The sequence below is a fragment of the Narcine bancroftii genome, chromosome 6 (genome assembly GCF_036971445.1).
Source record: "Narcine bancroftii isolate sNarBan1 chromosome 6, sNarBan1.hap1, whole genome shotgun sequence".
Lineage (NCBI taxonomy): Eukaryota > Metazoa > Chordata > Chondrichthyes > Torpediniformes > Narcinidae > Narcine > Narcine bancroftii.
In genome coordinates, this window is record NC_091474.1 from 53682138 (window position 1) to 53704577 (window position 22440).

Sequence of the window (22440 nt, forward strand, 5' to 3'; positions counted from 1 at the left end):
TGATTTCTGGCTGTGAATATTTGTCTATCAATTCATTTATCTCTCTTTCTGCCTCAGAACGTGGTAATTTTATGTACACTACAGTATACACGCTCACTGGTGGGGCTGCAGTGAGTGTGTATACTACAGTAGTTGGTGAATCGACACGCCAGTGGGGCTGCAGTGAGTGTATATACTACAGTAGTTGGTGAATCTACACACTGGTGGGGCTGCAGTGAGCATGTATACTACAGTAGTTGGTGAATCGACATGCCAGTGGAGCTGCAGTGACCATGTATACTACAGTAGCTGGTGAATCGACACGCCAGTGGGGCTGCAGTGAGTGTGTATACTACAGTAGTTGGTGAATCGACACGCCAGTGGGGCTGCAGTGAGTGTATATACTACAGTAGTTGGTGAATCTACACACTGGTGGGGCTGCAGTGAGCATGTATACTACAGTAGTTGGTGAATCGACATGCCAGTGGAGCTGCAGTGACCGTGTATACTACAGTAGCTGATGAATCGACACGCCAGTGGGGCTGCAGTGAGTGTGTATACTACAGTAGTTGGTGAATCGACACACTGGTGGGGCTGCAGTGAGCATGTATACTACAGTAGTTGGTGAATCGACATGCCAGTGGAGCTGCAGTGACCGTGTATACTACAGTAGCTGGTGAATTGACACGCCAGTGGGGCTGCAGTGAGTGTATATACTACAGTAGTTGGTGAATCTACACACTGGTGGGGCTGCAGTGAGCATGTATACTACAGTAGTTGGTGAATCGACATGCCAGTGGAGCTGCAGTGACCGTGTATACTACAGTAGCTGGTGAATCGACACGCCAGTGGGGCTGCAGTGAGTGTGTATACTACAGTAGTTGGTGAATCGACATGCCAGTGGGGCTGAAGTGAGCATGTATACTACAGTAGTTGGTGAATCTACACACTGGTGAGGGTGCAGTGAGTGTGTATACTACTGTTGATGGTGAATCTACACACCGATGGGACTGCAGTGTGGAAATAATTTAGTGCATCCATATATTGCATTTAACCCTTTGGCAGTAAACTCTTATAGTTATCAGTTCTCCATTTTATTGTTCTGCCTGCTTTCTTAATCTCTGGCTTCTTTGACCATATCAGGCTGGTTTCCTCTGTTTACCCAAACAGCGCTTTGAAATTCCATTGATGTGAAATTCCATTGATGTGAAATTGGGTGGAGTCCAGTTTTAATCCACAAATAACTGACACATTGCACCCACTGCCTAGTGACCTCCCAAATCCTTTCCTTACTTTTGGGAAGTTCATGTTTACCATAGAACGTTACAGCACAGAAAAAAGGCCATTCAACCCTTCATTTCTGACAATAAAACTATCTAGTCCCACAGAGCTAGTCTAATTCAATAATCCTCCAAACCACTCCTATCCAATTTATTTTTCAAACTGATTATTGAAAAATGGAGATGGCAGCTCATTCCACACTCCCACCACTTATAGATGTACTTTCCCAATTCTAATATTTCCCAGTTTTAAAACGTCTTCTTCAAGGAAACGTAAGCGACCATATTTCCAAATTACTATCTTATTAATCCAATAAGCCAAACTTTGTAGATGCAGCTTTAAGTAGCTTTAATTTGTTGATTAAAAGGATAACTTCGCATTGAGATTTTCCTAATGATGAATAAACAAAGCAAACTGTATAATGATATAACAATATTTCACTTTAAACAGATATAAGAAATAGACAAAATAATATAAATTAAGATGAAATTAGGATGAATTCAAAGAAAAGTATTTCGATCTCATGTATCTTCCATGGTTCGGTGAAGAATGAGATGCAAGCTCTCGTTCTACCCGGATATTACAACATATGATGTCATAGTGTCTATGGTAGCACTACAAACAACAATTTTCCTTAAAGGGACAGGTAAAAAATTAACAAAAATTAAAAACACCAGGTTTTTAACCTTTACATTCTGGCCACTAATTATTATAATAGACATTAATGACTAATACATTGTAATTACTATTACAGATACAAAAGTAAAATTAGAAATCAAAATTTTCTGCTTCTTGTAAAAGACAGATTTTAGTTATAGGACAATTTAAGTAACCTGTCTTGGTTTTAATCCGCACTTGCAGAACTAAACCTTTTTTGTCCGGAACTGCATCCACAATTTTTCCCAACAACCAAGAATTTCTTGGTGCAGAATCATCCATGATAATTACAATATCTCCACATACAAAATTCCGTTTAGCTTTAGACCATTTTTGTCTTTCTTGTAATGATGAAAGATATTCTTTAATCCATCTTTTCCAAAATAATCCACAATTAACTGCACTTGTCTCCATCTGCGTCTCACATAAGTAGCTTCTTTCTGAAATTGACCCAGAGGCATTAAAGGTTTAGATTTAAGAAGTAAGAGATGGTTTGGTGTAAGTGCCTTGATATAATTTGAATCGACCAAAACTTTCATTATTGGGAATTAAGGGAGTTAATAGTCGATTATATGAAATAGCTTCAATCTCACACAATACTGTCTGAAGATTGTCATCATTGAGTGTTTGACCATTCAAAATGAAATTAAGAATTTTCTTGATTGATCTAATCATTCTTTCCCACACACCTCCATGATGTGATCCTGTGGGTGGTTTAAGTATCTAATTAATTTCCTTTTGAAGTAATGCATCATGAATTTGATGTTGATTCCAATTTTGAATTCCTTTTTATAACTCTGGTTGAGCTCCTGTAAAATTAGATCCGTATTGGACCGTAATTCTTTTATTTGACCACATCTGGCGATAAAACATCGAAGATCATTGATAAAAGAGTCCGTATCAAGCAATGACGTTGCTTCAGTATGAATTGCTCTCGTAGTCAAACGGGTAAAAATAGCTCCATATTGTTTTTCAACACTTCTTCCTCATTTTACTTACAAAGGATCTGTGGAGCACACAATAATCACATCAACATGATAGAGAGATTAAACGGCTTTAATCACCAAAAACCCTGAACGTCACTGATACACGACTTGGTCAGGTTCCAGGTAGAGGAACAAAAGGGGAGAAGTCCGGGCACGCCAGCCTTTATTGGGAAATCTGGGGAGGAGCCAAGGGAGGGGTCAGGGAAGGTCATGAAAATTTGGACTGGCCAGTCCATACACCTATGCAAATGCCTTTCACCACATTCGCCCCTTCTTTGAGATAAAACCCGGCGGGGTGATGTGGCGACGTGGAGCACATACTGTTCTTTATTACATATATACCTCGTTCATAGTGTCCATCACAGGTTCAGCCCGTCTGATGGTTTCGTGATCCTCTGTGACTTCTGAGGCACTGGGCGATGCCCCTGTTGTTCCTGCATCAAGCTTGCAGACCTATGTACCTGTGTGGGTGGAATTTCGATTACTAAACCCTTTGCTACCTGTTGGGGTGGGATCCTTGCTGGAAAGATCTCTGTGGTGCTTGACTAATGACTGGTGTTGGCAGGGGAGGTTCTACAGTTATCGGGGTGGGGGGATGGGTCTGGAGTAAGTCAATACCCTGGGACTTGGATGTGCGCTGGGTTGATTGTCCGTCTGGTTCTTCTGGGGTCACCTGATCAGTGTTAGTGTATCCTGCCTGGCAGTCTCGTACTGACACCGTGTCCTCCCTCCCATCCTGGTATGCACAAATGCATATTGTCAGTTCACGTGTACCAGATGTACCTTTTCCACCAGGGAATCTGTCTTGTGGGGTCTAATATGTCTGTGAAGAAGTACCAGTCCCGGAGTCGTCAGCTAAACTGGCATAGTGGTTCTGGATGTCGACCTCCTGGGAAAAGAAAAGTCTCTCATGGGAGTATTAGTAGCCGTGCACAGCAGGCTACACAGTAGGGTGCAGTAAGTCCGGTAATACCTCTTGCCACTGAGAGAACGGCATCCCTTTTGACTTGAAGACCAAGAGCATTACTCTCCAGATTGTACCGTTGTCCCTCTCCACTTGCCCATTCCCGCGGGGGTTGTGGCAAGTAGTTCTTGCAACGTGCAGTTACCTCTCAAAGGGAACGTCTGTGTTGGGCTCCCTGGTTCAATCATGAGCATGGATGGCCAGCAAACGTATCCCATTACCCGCTACAGAGTTGATGCAGACCCCAGGGATGTGACCTCAACTACACCACGTGGTTGTTTTTACACCACCGTCTGTGACCTGGCATCTTCCCGATCGCTGCTGCTTAGTCCTATATGCTGAGCTTCCATGGCTTTTGTTTTGTCAGCAGTTCATCCCGCATCAGCTCATCGGCATACTCAGAGGTACTCACCCGCAGGCTCTAACCTGCTCTCTCATCGCACGCGCGAACTGTGCGAAGGGCTCCCTAGGGGCTTGACGCCAGATCATTAATTTGTACTTCACATACATTGGGTTTGTTGGGGTCCCGTACTGCTTCTGCAGCAGGGCCATTACCTCATCATATGTTGAGCCATCACTAATTGTTCGAAACGCCCAATCGCCAATGGATGGAAACAGGAGATTGTACTTAACTTCAGAATCCTTTAGGTTGCGGCGGCGCATGAACGTCTGCATCGAGTACAGCCACCCCTCGAAGGGAATTTCTGTGTCGCATGCAGCCACCTCTCAAAGGTAACATCTGCGTCGTGTGCAGCCCCCTCTCGAAGGGAACGTATGCGTCTCGTGCACCCCCCTCTCGAAGGGAACATCTGCATCCCATGCAGCCCCCTCTTGAAGGGAATGTCTGCGTCCCATGCAGCTCCCTCTTGAAGGGATCGTCTGCTTCACATGCAGCCCCCTCTCCAAGGTAAATTCTGCATTGCGTTCAGCTGCCTCTCAAAGGGAACATCTGCATTGTGTGCAGTCACCTCTTGAAGGTAATGTCTGCATCACGTGCAGCCACATCACGAAAGGAAAGTCTGCGTGCGTTCAGTCCCCTCTTGAAGGGAATGTCTGCATCCCGTGCAGCCACCTCTCGAAGGGAACATCTGCATCCCATAGAGCCCACTCTCAAAGGGAATGTCTGAGTCGTGTTCAGCCCCCTCTCGAAAGGAACGTCTTTGTCGCGTGCTGCCCCCTCTCGAAGGGAATACGCATCCCGTGCAGCCTCTTCTTGAAGAGAACATCTCCATCACGTGCAGCCCCATCAACAAGGTAACATCTGTGTTGCATTCAGCCATCTCTCGAAGGGAATGTCTGCATTGTGTTCATCCCCCTCTTGAATGGAAAGTCTGCATTCCGTGCAGTCTGCACTCTAAGGGAATGGCTGCATCCTGTGCTGCCACATCATGAAGGGAAAGTCTGCGTCGCGCTCTGCCCCCTCTCAAAGGGAATGTCTGCATCCCATGCAGCCACCTCTCGAAGGGAAAGTTGGTGTCGCATGCAGTCCCCTCTCGAAGGTAACATATGCATTGCATTCAGCCCCCTCTCGAAGGTAACGCCTGTGTCATGTTTAGCCCCCTCTTGAAGGGAACGTCTGCATCATGTGCAGATCCCTCTGGAAGGTAACGTCTGCATCCCATTCTGCTCCCTCTCGAAGGAAAAGTCTGCATCGCATTCAGCCCCCTCTCAAAGGGAACGTCTGAATTGCGTTCAGCCCACTCTCAAAGGTAATGCTTGTGTTGTGTTCAATCCCTCTCGAAGGGAACGTCTGCGTCGCGTGCAGATCCCTCTGGAAGGTAACGTCTGCATCCCGTTCAGCTCCTCTCGAATGGAAAGTCTGCATCACGTTCAGCCCCCACTGGAAGGGAAAGTCTGCATCCCGTACAGCCCACTCTCAAAGGGAACGTCTGCGTTGTGATCAGCCCCCTCTCGAAGGGAACATCTGCGTCCCATGCAGCCCCCGCTTGAAGGAAACGTCTGCATCTTGTTCAGCCACCTCTCGAAGGGAACGTCTGCGTCACGTTCAGTCCCCTCTCGAAGGTAACTTCAGCATCTCGTGCAGCCTCCTCTCGAAGAGAATGTTTGCATCATGTTCAGCCCCCTCAAAGAAGGGGTGAATTCGGTTAAAGGCATTTGCATAGATGTATGGACTGGCCAGTCTGAATCTTCCTTACCTTCCCTAACCCCTCCCTTGGCTCCTCCCCAATAAAGGCTGGCGTGCCAGGACTTGCCCCCTCTTGATCCTGTACCTGGAACCTGGTGTAATGGAAGATTCTAACTGTTTTTTTTTACTTTGCAGCTTTTGCTTCTGCAAGGCTGAGAACCTGCTTGTTTTTTACTTTTGCAACTTTTGCTTCTGCAAGGCTGAGAACCTGCTTGTTTTTAGAATCAGCTGACATAAGCTAAATTCCACTGAGGTGCTCGAGATGCTGTTATCTGAAGAAAGGACATCTGTGTACAAAGAACATTTAATCTTCCTGCTTGTTTTGGTCACAGACTGTCAGAGGCCTAGCCTTGATGCAAAATAAACCATTGTATTCAAAATGATAAGCTGAAAATTATGTTATTCGATAGAAGCCTAGCATGCTAGCTTGCTTGCTTATCTTTTTTGCTGTGCTGGGAATAGGTGCTTGGGTAAGCAGTTTTTGGGTAATATAAGCCATGGTCCTGCTGCTGAAGTTTGAGACTCCGAGAGGTGGCAACATCTCTCAGCAAGAAGAAGAACTTCTAGAGTCCAGCCAACGTCCCGGTCAGGGGAGGTGGAGAAGCTGCTACCGGCGCCCTGACAACCTACTACAAATGTGCAAATGTACAAATGTACAATCGTTGCCTCGCTTCGGCAGTTGGGACCAGTCCAAGCGGTGATGTATAGTTGGGAAGGGCTTGCATATTGTAGTTTGAAATCAGCTTTTGAATATGTAATAAACATTTGTATAAACTGAAGTGCTCTCGGTGTGTGTGTCTGTTTTCTTTCGGTAGCTCAAACACTGTGACCAATCTAAAACGAACAAAATGAGAGGTATAAGTTTACCCAAGACACCTGACCAAGTCGTGTATCAGTGATGCTCAAGATTTTGGTAATTAAAGCCATTTAATCTCTCCATCATGTCGATGTGATTATTATGTGCACCACAATTTAATTACCAAAATCCCTGAGCATTACTTATGCATGACTTGGTCAGGTTACTATGGACTGGCCAGTCCATACATCAATGCAAATTCCTTTCACCACAGGACCAAAATAATCAACTCCCACATATGTAAATGAGGGTTCATCAGGTGAAACTCTGTCTTGTGGCAAATCTCCTATATGGGTTAGAATAGAATTAAGTCAACTTTTGGAAAGTGATGTAACTTCATTTATACAACGGTGGAGATCAAGTTTTTTGAAATCATTTAGTGTTTCCTGTACTTCGACATTTAATTGATATTTGGTATAAAAGAGATTGCCTAAGTGGATCCAAGGGTAAAATTTCAGGTCAGAATCTTTCATATATATATATATATATGTAGATGATCATACCATTTTCTATGGATAGTTATTATTTAAAGGAATGGGATTTAAAAGGTATTAAAAGGGTAGAGGATTTTTTGAGAAAGGAAATTTTCTTTCTTTTACTTAATTGCAAGGAAAATTTCACATTTCAATGAATTCAATATTTGCTTATTATCAAATGTAAGATTTTTTAAAAGATAATTTCAGAAAATAAATTAAATTTACTAATTTGTCTAGATTTGAGAAATTAATTACAGTCTTCAAAACAAGGATTTTTTTCAGAAATGTATAGTTTATTACAGGAGAAGATGAAAAAATGATGTTTTTAGAATAAAAAGTAAATGGGTAAAAGATTTACAACTTACTATATTGGAGAATGATTGGTTTAAGGTATGTGGAAATGCAGTCACTAAATTGATTAATGTAAGGTATAAATTGGTTCGTTATAATTTTGTACATCAATTAATATTTGACACCGGTAAAGTAGAAAAGATATGGCTTTAGGGATTCAGATTTATGTTTTCAGTGTGGGAAACAACAAGGTACATTTTAACATTTGGTATGGTTATGTGAAAAAGTGCAAAAATTTTGGTTAAAAGTTAGACAATTTTTGCAATGGTTGTATAATATTCAATTATTTCTTGACCCTTTGTTGTTTTTGTTAGGGTTTATGATGAATTTAAGAGGTTTGCATTTAGATAAATTCCAGATTGTCTTTATTTGTTTAACTTTAGCTGTTGTGAGAAAATGTATTGCAGTAAAATGGAAAGATGAAGTAGAGATTAGCGTGTTAAGGTGGAATAATGAATTAAAATCTTGTATTTTTTTAGAAAAAATAACATATAGATTATATGATAATTATTAATTTTTATTAAAATGTGGGATCCATATTTAAAATTTATGGGTCTAAGTATACACTAATTATTTTATTTTGATTATTTTTATGAACTAATATTCATATATGTTGTTTTAAGATATTTTACTGAAAATGGAAGGAGAAAAGGTGATCTGAAACAGCCTCCAGTTATTTTGGAGGCTATTTCTAACCTTCTGGATGATAGACTCAGTCAAAGATTCTCTGCCCTGGAAGGATTGTTTAAGAAGATCAAAGGTAGCTTTGGAGCACTCAAGCTGGAAAATGGAAAACCACCGAGGCAAATTTCTGAGTTGGATGAGGCTGGTGGACAGAGACCATACACTGACTTCGACCACTCAAGGACCTGAACAACACAGACAGAAGATTATTGACTTGGAAAGTCAGAGTCATAGACAAAATCTGTGAATAATTGGTCTCTGTGAAGACATTGAGAGTGGTGTCCTCACTAAATTCATTTCCAAATTCCTGATTGAGGTGTTTGGCCCTAACGTTTTCTCTACTCCTCCTTTGCTGATTGAACATATTGTGCTTTAAAAACCAAGCCACCTAAAGAACTTAAACCTATACCAGTGATACTCAGATTTCACTATGTACATACCAAGGAGAACCTAATCCATATAGCTTATTGTTGAACACAAAGATGGGGGGCGTGGCAAGATGGCGTAGAGTCTAGACATGCAATTTCGACCTCTCTGGCCAGACTTTTAAATACCCGTTTTTTAACCCTTTGTTTCCAAGTTTAAACTTTTTAAATTTTAGTCTAAAGTAGTAAGGAATTATTATGGCCACTAATGGTAAAAAGACTAAATTTCGCTCAAAAGAAAATACATTTTCGAAGTGCTGAAGATTTGGGGTCTAGACGACTTGAAGCAGCCCCAGGCTCAATTTCTTCATTGCCTGTATCCCAAGGATTGCCTGTGGAGGCTGAAAAGGAAATGCATCAGGCAGCATTACAATCTGAAGAAGTCATTTTTCTTCGTGAATGGATGAGAAGACAAGAAGATGTGGGTGGAGACCAGCGGTGATTCCCTGAAGAAGTCGGGATGCCGTCGCTGGGAGTCCAGACCCGCAGTAAATCTTTTAAAATGCCTTTTGTTGAATTGCATCAGGAGCTGCAGTTATCTTGTTCTGCCACCATGTCAGAGAGAGCAGAGCTGAGATTTACGGATTCACAATGTATGCAATTAAATGCAGTTATTCAACCTATGTTGACATCTCTAATGAATGAGATGGTTCAAATGAATGCTGGTATTAGTTCAGAATTAAATATGGTTAAGACACGTGTGGATGCATCTTTTGAAGAATTTAAAAAATTTCAGACTGCTTTTTTGGACTGTAAACAACAAGTGACTTCTAACACAAAAAAAGTGTTGAAGGTGGAAAAATCAGTCATAGAATTTGGAGATCGTGAGAAGGAGCTAGAAAGAAAAATAGATTATTTGGAAAATCAAAACAGAAGAAATAATGTGAAAATTGTTGGTTTGCCAGAAGGTATAGAAGGACAAGACCCTCTTCGTTTCTTTAAAGACTGGATTCCGCAAATATTAGGGCAAGAATTTTTCTCTGGGGGATTGGCACTGGAAAGAGCCTGTAGAGCTTTAAGAAGAATACCCTCAGCTGGTCAACCTCGAGACCAGTATAATTCGATGTCTGAGTTATTTGGAAGCAATACTTCGACTTGCAGTACAAAATGCGAGACAACGACAAACCCCATTATTGATTCAAAATAGTAGAGTCTTTTTTTATCCTGATCTGAGTCAAGATGTCATTCAACACCGACATCAAAGAAGTTTTGTGGCATAAAGTCTACTTTTTGTTACCCTGCAGTGTTGAGGGTATTTTAGGGAGAATATCAATTTCGGTTTTTTGAAACTGATTGTGAAGCAATGATTTTTGCTTTTTTTAAGAGGACAAAGACGTAGCTCACCATTATCTTCTAAAGAAAAATTTGGTAGTTCTGGAAATGGAGGAAATGGCAGAAATGGGAAAAATGGGAATGGAAAGAGTCCACCTCCTTCTGAAATGGGATCTTTGAGACTGGAGTCTTTTGGATGAAAAGAAGAATTTTCTTATTTTATTTTTTCTTTTGTTATTATGGTACTTGGATGTTACTGATTGTTTGACTGGGGAGGGGAGGGGGAGATTTGCAGTAAGTTCTTTACTAGTCATCAGCCACTGGTGGGTGATCCACAGCCAATTTTTGTTGAGGGGATCTTTTGGTAGTTTTTTTTGGGGGGGATTTAATTTTTTTATAACTTTTTTCTTAGTTTTTAATTTGTGATTTTTTTAAATTGAAGGGCCTATATACGTTGATTTGAGTTTTTATATAAAGATATTATTAGTATTTAGTAATAATAGTAGATATGTCGAAGTTGAGGTTTGCTACTTTTAGTGATTGAGGATTAAATAGTACGATTAAACGTAAGCGAGTCTTGGCATATATTAAGAAAATTAAAATTGATATTGCCTTTTTACAATAAACACATTTGAATGTGAAGGAAAGTGTGAAATTAAAATTGATATGAATTCTTTATTTTTTTATTATCAAATTCGATCTTTGGTAAAATGTATGTTTGGAAGAGATATGATTTTAGCTAAAATGACTAAATTTGAGACTTCCCTTATGAAGGTACCAGAGAAGGGTTATATTTCATTTATGTATCAAATATTACAGGATGGTATGGATAAAAAGGGTTGGGATAGATCTAAAATTAAATGGGAAGCGGATATTAGTTTTACTTTTTCTGAAGAGGATTGGTTAGATATTTGTTATGATAGTATAACTAGATTGATAAATGCACATTATGGGTGAGATGGGGCATGTTGGATATGTTTGGCTGGTTCTGGGTTGCTGGGGCATGTTGGGTATGCTGGACTGTTTCTGGGTGTGCTGGGGCATGTTGGCTATGCTGTACTTATTCTGGTTGTGCTGGGGTATATTGGGTATGCTCAGCTGGTTCTGAGTGTGTCTGGGTATTTTGGGTATGTTGGACTGCTTCTCAGTATGCTGGGGCATGTTGGGTTTGCTGGGCTGCGTCTGGGTGTGCTCGGGTATGCTGTCTATGCTGGGCTGGTTCTGGTTGTGCTGGGGTTTGTTTGGTATGCTGGGCTGGTCTGGGTTTGCATGGCTATGTTGTCTTTGCTGGACTTTTTCTGGGTGCGCTGGGGTATGTTGGATATGTTGGGCTGGTTCTCGATGTGCTGGAGTACGTTGTCTCTGCTGGACTGGGTTTGGGTGTGCTGTGATATGTTGGGTATTCTGGTCTTGTTCTGGGTGTGCTGGGTCATGTTTCGTATGCTTGGCTGGTTCGAAATGTGCTGGGGCATGTTCGGTATGATGGAATGGTTCTGATTTTGCTGGGGCACGTTGTGTATGATGGGCTGGTTCTGAATGTGCTGGGGCATGTTGGGCATGATGCGCTAGTTCTTGGTCTGCTTGGGTAGTTTGGGTATGCTGGGCTGGTTCTGGATATGCTGGGGAACTTTCGATATCGTGGGCTGTTTCTGGCTGTGCTGGGGCATGCTGGGAGTGGTGGGCTAGTTCTGGATTTGCTTGGCCATGTTGAGTAGGGTGGGCTTGTTCTGTGTCTGCTGGGGTTTGTTGGTTATGCTGGGCTTGTTCTTTATTGTGCTGGGTTATGTTGGTTATGCTTGACTTGTTCTGGCTGTGCTGGGGAATGTTGGGTATGCTGCGCTGGTTCTTGTTTTGCTGGGGTATGTTGGTTATGCTGGGCTGTTTCTGGGTGTGCTGTGGTATGTTGGGTTTGCTGGGCAGATTCTGGGTATGCTGGGGCATGTTTTGTATGCTGGGCTAGTTCTGGCTGCGCTGGGCATGTTGGATATGTTGGGCTGGTTCTGGCTGTGCTGTGACATGTTGGGTATGCTGGGCTGTTCTGCCTCTGCTGGGGAATTATGTGTATGCTGCACTGGTTTTGGGTGTGCTGGGGCATTTTGTTTATGCTCGGCTGGTTCTGGGTGTGCTTGGGCATGTTGGGTATGCTGGGGTAGTTCTGGATGAGCTGGGGTATATTTGTACTGGTTTGTTTGTACTGGCGAACGTTTGCTATGCTTTGCTTGTTCTGGATGTGCTGGAGTCTGTTGCGTCTGCTGGGTTGGTTCTGGATGTGCTGGAGTATGTTGCATATGCTGGGTTGGTTTTGGATGTGCTGGGCTCTGTTGGATATCCTGGGCTGGTTCTTGGTGTACTGGGGTATGTTGGGTATGCTGGGCTGGTTCTGGCTGCGCTGGTGCATGTTGGGTATTCTGGCCTGATGCTGGGTGTGCTGGGGCATGTTGAGTATGCTGGGCTGTTTCTGGGTCTGCTGGGGCATGTTGTGTATGCTGGCCTGGTGCTGGGTATGCTGGGGTATCTTGAGTATGCTGGGCTGGGTCTGGATATGCTGGGCTATATTTGGCTTTCTGGGCTTTTTTTTGGTTGTGATGGTGCTTGTTGGGTATGCTGGGCTCTTTCATGATGTGATGGGATATGTTGGGTATGCTGGTCTAGTTCTGGATGTTCTGGGGTATGTTGGGTATGCTAGGCTGGTTGTCTGTGTGCTGGTTTATTTTGGGTATGCTCGGCTGGTTCTGAGTGTGCCTGGGTTTGTTGGGTATGTTGGCCTGGTTCTGGGAGAGCAGCTGAATGTTGGGTATGCTGGGCTGCATCTGGGTGTGCTCGGGTATGTTGTCTATGCTGGGCTGGTTCTGGTTGTGCTGGGATTTGTTTGGTATGCTGGGCTTGTCTTGGTGTGCTGGGTTATGTTGTCTTTGCTGGACTGGTTCTGTGTGTACTGGGGTATGTTGGGTATGCTGGGCTTGGGGCTTGTTTGGTATGCTGGGCTTGTCTTGGTGTGCTGGGTTATGTTGTCTTTGCTGGACTGGTTCTGTGTGTACTGGGGTATGTTGGGTATGCTGGGGTATGTTGGGTATGCTGGGTGTAGGTCATGTTGGATATGTTTGGCTGGTTCTGGCTGTGCAGTGACATATTGGGTATTCTGTGCTATTTCTGGCTGTGCTGGGGAATGTTGGGCAGGATCTGGGTGTGCTGGGGCATGTGGTGTATGCTGGCCTGGTGCTGAGTATGCTGGGACATGTTGGGTAAGCTGGGCTGTTTCTGGGTGTGCTGGGGTATGTTGGGTATGCTGGGCTGGTTGTGAGTGTGCTGGGGTATGTTTGTATGCTGGTCTGGTTCTGGACGTGCTGGGTTATGTTTGGTATGCTGGGCTGGTTTTGGCTGTGGTGGCGTATGTTGGCTATACTGTGCTGGTTCTGGGTGTGCTGGGGTATGTTGCGTATGCTGCATTGGTTCTCGATGTGCTGGGCTATTTTGAATATGCTGGGCTTGATCTGGGTAAGATGGGGCATTTTAAGGTTGCTGGGGCATGTTTGATATTTTGGACTGGTTCTGTTTGTGCTTGGGCATGTTGGGTATGGTGGTGTGGTTCTGGGCGTACTGCATTATGTTGTGTATGCTGGGCTGGTTCTGCGTGTGCTGATGTATGTTGAGTATGCTGGGCTGGTTCTGGATGTGCTGGGCTATTTTGGGTATTCCTGCCTCATTTTGATTGTGCTGGGTCTTGTTGGGTATGCTGGGTGGTTCATGATTTGTTGGGAAATGTTGGGTATGCTGGGCTAGATCTGGGTGTGGTGGGGCATGTTGGATATGCTGAGCTGGTTCTGGGTGTGCTGGGTCATATTGGGTATGCTGGGCTGCTTCATGATGTGCTGGGATATGTTGGGTATGCTGGGCTAGTTCTGGGTGTGCTGGGGCATATTTGGTATGCTGGGCCGGCTCTGGGCGTGCTGGGGTATTTTTGGTATGCTGGGCTGGTTCTGGGTGTGCTGGGGCTTGTTGGGTATGCTGGGCTGGTTTTGGCTGTGCTGGGCTATTTTGAATATGCTGGGATGGTTCTGGTTGTGCTGGGGTATGTTGGGTATGCTGGGATGGTTCTGGGTGTACTGTGGCATTTTGGATATGTTGGGCTCATTCATGATGTGTTGGGATATGTTGGCTATGCAGGGCTAGTTCTGGGTGTTCTGGGTTATGTTGGGTATGCTCGGCTGTTTGTGGGAGAGCTGAGGCATGTTTGGTATGCTGGGCTGGTTTAGGATGTGCTGGGGTATTTTGGGTATGCTGGGCTCGTTCTGGGTGTGCTGGGGCATGTTCGTTATGTTGAGTCGATTCTGGATGTTCTGGGTTATGTTGGATATGCTGGGCTGGTCCTGGGTGTGCTGGGGCTTTTTGTGTATGCTGGGCTGGTACTTGATGTGCTGGGATATTTTGGTATGCTGGGCTGGTCCTTTGTGTGCTGCGGCATGTTGGGTATGCTGGGCTTGTTCTGGATGTACTGATGTATTTTGGGTGTGCTGCTCTGGTTCTGGATGGGCTGGTTTATGTTGGTGTGCTGGGCTGGATCTGGATGTGCTGGGGCATGTTGTTTATGCTGGTCTGGGTCTGGGTGTTCTGGGGTATGTTGGTATGTTGGGCTAGTTCTGGGTGTGCTGGGGTATGTTGGGTATGCTAGGGTGCTTGTGGGTGTGCTGAGGCATGTTGGGTATACTGTGCTGCTTCAGGATGTTCTGGGGTATGTTGGATATGCTGGGCTGCTCTCGCTCTGCTGGGGAATTTTGTGTATACTGCGCTGGTTCTGGGTGTGCTGCGGTTTGTTGGATATGCTGGGCTTGTCATGGGTGTGCTGGGGCTTGTTGGGTATGCTGAGCTTTTTCTGGGTGTACTGTGGCATGTTGAGTATACTGGGCTGGTTCTGGATGTGCTGGGCTATTTTGGGTATGCTTGCCTCATTTTGATTGTGCTGGGTCTTGTTGGGTATGCTGGGTGGTTCATGATGTGCTGGGAAATGTTGGGTACGCTGGGCTAGATCTGGGTGTCCTGGGGCATGTTGCGTATGCCTGGTAGGTTCTGGATATGCTGGAGTATGTTGAATATACTGGGCTGGCCCTGAGTGTGCTAGGGCTTGTTGGGTATGCTGGGCTGGTTCTGGACTATGTTGTATATGCTGGGCTGGACCTGCGTGTGCTGATGTATGTTGGGTATGCTGGGCTGGTTCTGGGTGCGCTGGGGCATGTTGAGTATGGTGGGCAGGTTCTGGATGTGCTGGGCTATTTTGAGTATGCTTGCCTCATTTTGATTGTGCTGGGTCTTGTTGGGTATGCTGGGCTGGTTCTGGGTGGGTGTGCTGGGGTATGTTGGGTATGCTGGAATGGTTCTGGGTGTACTGGGGTATGTTTGTATGCTGGTCTGGTTCTGGACGTACTGGATTATGTTTCATATGCTGGGTTGTTTTTGGCTGTGGTGGCGTATGTTGGCTATACTGTGCCGGTTCTGGGTGTGCTGGGGTATGTTGCGTATGCTGCATTGGTTCTGGATGTGCTAGGCTATTTTGGATACGCTGGGGTTAATCTGGGTAAGATGGGGAATTTTGGATATATATCGCTGGTTCGAGGTTGCTGGGGCATGTTTGATATTTTGGGCTGGTTCTGTTTGTGCTTGGGCATGTTGGGTATGGTGGTGTGGTTCTGGGCATGATGATTATGTTGTGTATGCTGGGCTGGTTCTGGGTGTGCTGGGTTATGTTGGGTATGCTGGGCTCGTTCTGATTGGACTGAAGCTTGTTGGGTATGCTGGGCTGGTTCATGATGTGCTTTGAAATGTTGGGCATGCTGGGCTAGTTCTTGGAGTTCTGGGGTATGTTGGGTATGCTGGGCTGGTTTTGGGTGTGCTCAGACATATTTGGTATGCTGGGCTGGTTCAGGATGTGCTGTGATATGTTGGGTATGCTGAGCTCATTCTGGGAGTGCTGGGGCATGTTCTTTATTTTGAGATGGTTCTGGCTATTCTGGGATTTGTTCGATATGCTGGGCTGGTCCTGGTTGTGCTGGGGATTGTTGGGTATGCTGGGCTCGTTCTGATTGGACTGAAGCTTGTTGGGTATGCTGGGCTGGTTCATGATGTGCTTTGAAATGTTGGGCATGCTGGGCTAGTTCTTGGAGTTCTGGGGTATGTTGGGTATGCTGGGCTGGTTTTGGGTGTGCTCAGACATATTTGGTATGCTGGGCTGGTTCAGGATGTGCTGTGATATGTTGGGTATGCTGAGCTCATTCTGGGAGTGCTGGGGCATGTTCTTTATTTTGAGATGGTTCTGGCTATTCTGGGATTTGTTCGATATGCTGGGCTGGTCCTGGTTGTGCTGGGGATTGTTGGGTATGCTGGGCTTGTTCTGAGTGTGCCTGGGTTATGTTGGGTGTGTTGGCTTGGTTCTGGGAGAGGAGCAGACTGTTGGGTTTGCTGGGTGGTTCTGACTTTGCTGGGGCATGTTGTGTTTGCTGGACTTATTCTGGGTGTGCTGGGGTATGTTGGGTATGCTGGGCTGGTTCTGAGTGTGCCTGGGTATGTTGGGTGTATTGGCCTGGTTCTGGGAGAGGAGCAGAATGTTGGGTTTGCTGGGTGGTTCTGAGTTTGCTGGGGCATGTTCTGTTTGCTGGGCTGGATCTGTGTGTGCTCGGGTATGTTGTCTATGCTGGGCTGGTTTTGGTTGTTCTGGGGTTTGTTTGGTATGATGGGCTGGTCTTCGTGTGCTGGGTTTTGTTGTATTTGCTGGACTGGTTCTGGCTGTGCTGGGATATGTCGAATATGTTGGGCTGTTTCTCGGTGTGCAGGAGTACATTGTCTCTGCTGGGCTGGGTCTGGGTGTGCTGTGGTATGTTGGGTATTCTGGGCTTGTTCTGGTTGTGCTGGGGCATGTTCAGAGTGGTGGAATGGTTCTGATTTTGCTGGGGCACGTTGTGTATGGTGGGCTGGTTCTGAATGTGCTGGGGTTTTTTGGGTATGATGGGCTAATTCTGGGTCTGCTGGGGCATGTTGGGTATGCTGGGCTGTTTCTGGCTGTGCTGGGGCATGTTGGGTGTGCTCAGCTGGTTCTTAATATGCTGGGGCATGTTGGGAGTGCTGGGTTAGTTCTGGATTTGCTTGGCCATGTTGAGTAGGGTAGGCTTGTTTTGTGTCTGCTGGGGTGTTGGTTTTGCTGGGCTTGTTCTGGGTTTGATGGATTATGTTGGTTATGCTTGACTTGTGCTGGCTGAGCTGGGGAACGTTGGTTATGCTGGGCTTGTTCTTGTTTTGCTTGGGTATGTTGGGTATGTTGGGCTGGTTCTGGGTGTGCTGTGGTATATTGTGTTTGCTAGGCTGTTTCTGGCTCTGCTGGGGCATGTTGTGTATTGTGGGCCTGTTTCTGAATGTGCTGGGGTGTATTGTGTATGCTGGACTAGTTCTCGGTCTGCTGGGGCATGATGTGTATGCTGGGCTGTTTCTGGCTCTGCTGGGGCATGTTGGGTGTGCTCGGCTGGTTCTTAATCTGCTGGGGCATGTTGGGAGTGCTGGGTTAGTTCTGGATTTGCTTGGCCATGTTGAGTAGGGTAGGCTTGTTTTGTGTCTGCTGGGGTATGTTCGTTTTGCTGGGCTTGTTCTGGGTTTGATGGATTATGTTGGTTATGCTTGACTTGTGCTGGCTGTGCTGGGGAACGTTGGTTATGCTGGGCTTGTTCTTGTTTTGCTGGGGTATGTTGGGTATGCTGGGCTGGTTCTGGGTGTGCTGTGGTATATTGTGTTTGCTAGGCTGTTTCTGGCTCTGCTGGGGCATGTTGTGTATGGTGGGCCTGTTTCTGAATGTGCTGGGGTGTATTGTGTATGCTGGACTAGTTCTCGGTCTGCTGGGGCATGATGTGTATGCTGGGCTGTTTCTGGCTCTGTTGAGGCATGTTGGGTGTGCTCGGCTGGTTCTTAATCTGCTGGGGCATGTTTTGAGTGCTGGGTTAGTTCTGGATTTGCTTGGCCATGTTGAGTTGGGTGGGATTTTTCTGTGTCTGCTGGGGAATGTTGGTTTTGCTGGGCTTGTTCTGAGTGTGATAGATTATGTTGATTATGCTTGAGTTGTTCTGTCTGTCCTGCGGAATGTTGGGTATGCTGGGCTGTTTCTTGCTTTGATAGGGTATGTTGGGTATGCTGGGCTAGTTCTAGGTGTGCTGTGGTGTATTGGGTTTGCTGGGCTGTTTCTGGGTGTGCTGGGGCATGTTGTGTATGGTGGGCCTGTTTCTGAATGTGCTGGGGCATGTTGGGTATGATGGGCTAGTTCTGGGTCTGCTGGGGTATGTTGCATACGCTGGGCTGTTCTGTCTCTGCCTGGGAATTTTGTGTATGCTGGGCTAAATCTGTGTGTGCTGGGGCATGTTTGGCATGCTGGGCTGATTTGGCTGTGCTGGCGTACGTTTGCTATGCTGTGCTGTTTCTGGGTGTGCTGGGGTATGTTGTGTTTGCTGGGTTGGTTCTGGGTCTGCTGGGGCATGTTGGGTATGCTGGGCTAGTTCTTGGAGTTCTGGGGTATGTTGGGTATGCTGGGCTGGTTTTGGGTGTGCTGAGGCATATTTGGTATGCTGGGCTGGTTCAGGATGTGCTGTGGTATGTTGGGTATGCTGAGCTAATTCTGGGATTGCTGGGGCATGTTCTTTATTTTGAGATGGTTCTGGCTATACTGGGATTTGTTCGATATGCTGGGCTGGTCCTGGTTGTGCTGGGGCTTGTTGGGTATGCTGGGCTTGTTCTGGGTGTGCTGGGGTATGTTGCGTATGCTGTGCTGGTTCTGGGTGTTCTTGCTATGTTGCGTATGCTGGACTGCTTTTCGGTACGCTGGGGCATGTTGTGTTGCTGGACTTATTCTGGGTGTGCTGGGGTATGTTGGGTATGCTGGGCTGGTTCTGAGTGTGCCTGGGTATGTTGGGTGTATTGGCCTGGTTCTGGGAGAGGAGCAGAATGTTGGGTTTGCTGGGTGGTTTTAAGTTTGCTGGGGCATGTTCTGTTTGCTTGGCTGGATCTGGGTGTGCTTGGGTATATTGTCTTTACTGGACTGGTTCTAGATTTTGCTGAAGCATGTTGTGTATGGTGGGCTGGTTCTGAATGTGCTGGGGCATGTTGGGAATGATGCGCTAGGTCTGGGTCTGCTGGGGTATGTTGTGTATGCTGGGCTGGTTCTGGGTCTGCTGGGGCATGATTGGTATGCTGGGCTGTTTCTGGCTATGCTGGGGCATGTTGGGTGTGCTCGGCTGGTTCTTAATCTGCTTGGCCATGTTTAGTCGGGTGGGTTTTTTCTGTGTCTGCTGGGAAATGTTGGTTTTGCTGGGCTTGTTCTGAGTGTGATAGATTATGTTGGTTATGCTTGACTTGTTCTGGCTGTCCTGCGGAATGTTGGGTATGCTGGGTTGTTTCTTGTTTTGCTACGGTATGTTGGGTATGCGCTGAGCTAGTTCTGGGTGTGCTGTGGTGTATTGGGTTTGCTGGGCTGATTCTGGGTGTGCTGGGGCATGTTGTGTATGGTGGGCCTGTTTCTGAATGTGCTGGGGCATGTTGTGTATGATGGGCTAGTTCTGGGTCTGCTGGGGTATGTTGTGTATGCTGGGCTAGTTTGGGGTCTGCTGGGGTATGTTGCATATGCTGGGCTGTTCTGTCTCTGCCTGGGAATTTTGTGTATGTTCTGGGTATGCTGGGGCATGTTTGGCATGCTGGGCTGATTTGGCTGTGCTGGCATACATTTGCTATGCTGTGCTGTTTCTGGGTGTGCTGGGGTATGTTGTGTTTGCTGGGTTGGTTCTGGGTCTGCTGGGGTATGTTGTGTTTGCTGGGCTGTTTCTGGCTGTGCTGGGGCATGTTGGGTGTGCACGGCTGGTTCTTAATCTGCTGGGGTGTGTTGGGAGTGTTGGGTTTGTTCTTGATTTGCTTGGCCATGTTGAGTAGGGTAGGCTTGTTCTGTGTCTGCTGGGGTATATTGGTTCTGCTGGGCTTGTTCTGGGTTTGATGGATTATGTTGGTTATGCTTGACATGTTCTTGCTGTGCTGGGGAAAGTTGGGTATGCTGAGCTGGTTCTTGTTTTGCTGGGGTATGTTGGGTATGCTGGGCTGGTTCTGGGTTTTCTGTGGTATATTGGGTTTGCTGGACTGTTTCTGGGTGTGCTGGGGCATGTTGTGTATGGTGGGCCTGTTTCTGAATGTGCTGGGGCATGTTGCGTATGATGGGCTAGTTCTGGGTCTGCTGGGGTATGTTGGATGTGCTGGGCTGTTCTGTCTCTGCCTGGGAATTTTGTGTATGCTGGGCTAGTTCTATGTGTGCTGGGGTATGTTTGGCATGCTGGGATGATTTGGCTGTGCTTGCGTATGTTTGCTGTGCTGTGCTCTTTCTGGGTGTGCTGGGGTATGTTGTGTATGCTAGGTTGGATCTGGATGTGCTGGACTCTGTTGGATATGCTGGGCTGGTTCATGGTGTGCTTGATTTGTTGGGTATGCTGCGATTGTTCTGGGTGATATGGGACATGTTGGATATGTTTGGCTGGTTCTGGTTTGCTGGGGCATGTTGGATAGGTGGGACTGGTTCTGTGTGTGCTTGAGCATGTTGGGTATGATTGGCTCATTCTGGGTGTACTGGGATATTTTGGGCATGCTAGACTTCTTCTCTGTATGCTGGGGCATGTTGTGTATGCTGGGCTCATCCTTGGTGTGCTGGGGTATGTTGGATCTGATCGGCTGGTTCTGAGTGTGCCTGGGTATGTTGGGTGTGTTGGCCTGGTTCTGGGTGAGGAGCAGAATGTTGGGTTTGTTGGGCTGGTACTGAATTTGCTGGGGTAAGTTGTGTTTGCTGGGCTGGATCGGGGTGTGCTCGTGTATGTTGTCTATGCTGGGCTGGTTCTGGTTGAGCTGGGGTTTGTTTGGTATGCTGGGCTTGTCTTGGTGTGCTGGGTTATGTTGTCTTTGCTGGACTGGTTGTGGGTGTGCTGGGGTATGTTGGATATGTTGGGCTGGTTCTCGGTGTGCTGAAGTTTGTTGTCTCTGCTGGGCTGTGTCTGGGTGTGCTGTGGTATGTTGGGTATTCTGGGGTTCTTCTGGGTGTGCTGGGGCATGTTCTGTGTGGTGTAATTGTTTTGATTTTGCTGGTGCACGTTGTGTATGGTGGGCTGGTTCTGAATGTGTTGGGGCATGTTGTGTATGGTGGGCTGGTTCTGAACGTGCTGGGGCATGTTGGGTCTGATGGGCTAGTTCTGGGTCTGCTGGGGTATGATATGTATGCTGGGCTGGGTGTGGATCTGCTGGGGCATGATGTGTATGCTGGGCTGTTTCTGGCTCTGCTGGGGAATGTTAGGTGTGCTCGGCTGGTTCTTAATCTGCTGGGGCATGTTGGGAGTGCTGGGTTAGTTCTGGATTTGCTTGGCCATGTTGAGTTGGGTGGGTTCTTTCTGTGTCTGCTGGGGAATGTTGGTTTTGCTGGGCTTGTTCTGAGTGTGATAGATTATGTTGGTTATGCTTGACTTGTTCTGGCTGTCCGGCGGAATGTTGGGTATGCTGGGCTGTTTCTTGTTTTGCTCGGGTATGTTGGTTATGCGGGGCTAGTTCTGGGTGTGCTGTGGTGTATTGGGTTTGCTAGGCTGTTTCTGGGTGTGCTGGGGCATGTTGTGTATGGTGGGCCTGTTCCTGAATGTGCTGGGGCATGTTGGGTGTGATGGGCTAGTTCTGGGTCTGCTGGGGTATGTTGTGTATGCTGGGCTAGTTCTGGGCCTGCTGGGGTATGCTGCATATGCTGGGCTGTTCTGTATCTGCCTGGGAATTTTGTGCATGCTGGGCTAAATCTGTGTGTGCTGGGGCATGTTTGCATGCTGGGCTGAATTGGCTGTGCTGGTGAACATTTGCTATGCTGTGCTGTTTCTGGGTGTGCTGGGGTATGTTGTGTTTGCTGGGTTGGTTCTGGGTCTGCTGGGGCATGATGGGTATGCAGGGCTGTTTCTGGCTGTGCTGGGGCATGTTTGGTGTGCACGGCTGGTTCTTAATCTGCTGGGGTGTGTTGGGAGTGTTGGGTTAGTTCTGGATTTGCTTGGCCATGTTGAGTAGGGTAGGCTTGTTCTGTGTCTGCTGGGGTATGTTGGTTTTGCTGTGCTTGTTCTGGGTTTGCTATGCTGTGATGTTTCTGGGTGTGCTGGGGCATGTTGTGTATGGTGGGCCTGTTTCTGAATGTGCTGGGGCATGTTGGGTATGATCGCCTAGTTCTGTGTCTGCTGGGGTATGTTGGATGTGCTGGGCTGTTCTGTCTCTGCTTGGGAATTTTGTGTATGCTGGGCTAGTTCTGTGTTTGCTGGGGTATGTTTGGCATGCTGGGATGATTTGGCTGTG

The 22440-nt window shown here is 46.4% G+C and overlaps 1 protein-coding gene across 6 annotated transcripts in view; it reads left to right on the forward strand.

Annotated features, from left to right (window-relative positions):
- Nucleotides 1–22440, forward strand: part of p2rx1 (purinergic receptor P2X, ligand-gated ion channel, 1) — a 138156-nt gene that overhangs the window by 31674 nt on the left and 84042 nt on the right. The gene's annotated exons all lie outside the window — the stretch shown is intronic.